The sequence below is a fragment of the Protobothrops mucrosquamatus genome, unplaced genomic scaffold, assembly GCF_001527695.2.
Source record: "Protobothrops mucrosquamatus isolate PMUCROS unplaced genomic scaffold, P.Mucros_1.0 scaffold2718, whole genome shotgun sequence".
Taxonomy (NCBI): Eukaryota; Metazoa; Chordata; class Lepidosauria; order Squamata; family Viperidae; genus Protobothrops; species Protobothrops mucrosquamatus.
The window spans coordinates 24,637-26,368 of record NW_015388761.1 but is presented as its reverse complement, the minus strand read 5'-3'; the positions used below and the strand labels follow the sequence as shown (position 1 = coordinate 26,368).

Sequence of the window (1,732 nt, the reverse complement as noted above, 5' to 3'; positions counted from 1 at the left end):
CGCACATCCAAGGAGTGCCACTTGCGCTCAAGGGGACAAGAAGGATTTGGGCAAAAATCCGGCAATATAATTTCCTGGGCCCGGTGAAATAGTGAATTCACCTTTGGAATGAATAAAGGATCTAGTCTCAAAACCACTCTGTCTTGGTGGAAGGTACATAGGTCCTCCCTAACAGAGAGCGCGGCCAGTTCCGAAACACACCGTGCCGACGTGACTGCCACCAGAAAGGCCACTTTGTAGGATAAAAGATGAATTGGACAAGACCCGAGAGGTTCAAAAGGGGACCTTGTAAGGGCCTGTAGGACTCGAGGCAACTCCCAGGAAGGATACCGATGCACCACAGGAGGCCTGGTATTGGTTACGCCCTTGATAAAGGATCGGACCGCTGGGTGATGGGATAGCGGCGTAGAGTTGGTACAGGTGAACACCGTAGAGAGCGCGGCCACCTGTCTACGGATAGTGTTGGGCGCTAAGCCCCTATCCACCCCATCCATGAGATATTCCAAAACTACCGGAATAGTGACAGAAGAAAGAGAAACACTTTTGTTGGCACACCATTCACAAAAATTCTTCCAAGTGGCATCGTAAATCCGGTTTGTCGCCGGCCGCCTTGAAGCCTGGATCATAGTAATTACTCTTGAAGAGTAGGATCCCTGCATTAGGAACTGGCGTTCAGATGCCAGACGGCCAGTTGGAGCCACTGTGGATCCGGATGCCGTACGGCTCCCTGTGTTAGGACTATCCGCTCTGGAGGAATTCTCCACGGTGGAGTTACGGCGAGATTCATGAGATCCGCGAACCATGGTCGCCTCGGCCAGTGTGGGGCCACAAAAATCAGCTCCGCTTGTTCCTGCAACAGCTTCCTGATGACGGCCGGGATCAAGGGAAGCGGAGGGAATGCGTATAGGAGGCCCCTCGGCCAAGGAGTGCGAAGAGCATCCGCTCCCTCCGAACCCTGAGAAGGGTATCGAGAGAGAAACCGGGGAAGCTGGGCGTTCTCCAGGGAGGCGAACAGATCGACATTGTGTTGACCAAACCGGTGAGAGATCTCTCGAAAGAGACGGGGATGCAAGCGCCACTCTGAGTGGTCTACTATAGACCGACTCAAGAAATCCGCCTGTCGGTTGTCCACCCCCGAAATGTGTTCCGCTTTTAGGGACAGAAGATGTCTCTCCGCCCATGCCCCCAGCAATCGTGCCTCCGACATTAGGGCCCGAGATCGTGTTCCACCCTGCCTGTTGATGTGGGCCTTTGCCGCCACATTGTCCGTCAGGACTAGTACGTGGCGGCCTTCCACTATCTTGTGGAAATGGCGAAGTGCCAAGTGTATGGCCCTTAGCTTCAGCCAATTTATGTTCTGTTTGAGATCCCTTTTGGACCACTGACCTTGCGCTAAATGATGTTGTAGATGCGCTCCCCATCCGAATAGGCTGGCGTCCGTGGTCAAGGTTATGCGAGCTGGTTCCCTGAAAAAGGATCCTTTGTCCAAAGCCGGGGATAGCCACCAGAGAAGGGAAGAAAGGGTCTGAACTTGGACCTGTACCCTCTGTGGAAAACAGGCTTCTCCCCGCCTCTGATAAGGGAGCAGAAACCACTGAAGTTGTCTTGTGTGGAGTCTGGCCCAGGGCACTATATTGATGCAGGAAATTAATTTTCCCAACAGCTGCGAAAGAAGGAGCAGGGTCACCCGCTTTTCCCTGCGCACCTTGGAGACCAACTTGCGTATGCTGGT

At 53.5% G+C, this 1,732-nt stretch overlaps 1 protein-coding gene across 1 annotated transcript in view; it reads right to left on the bottom strand.

The window, feature by feature from the left end:
* The window catches only part of LOC107296270 (bifunctional epoxide hydrolase 2-like), a 61,489-nt gene that overhangs the window by 49,779 nt on the left and 9,978 nt on the right, over nt 1–1,732 (bottom strand). The window lies entirely within an intron of this gene.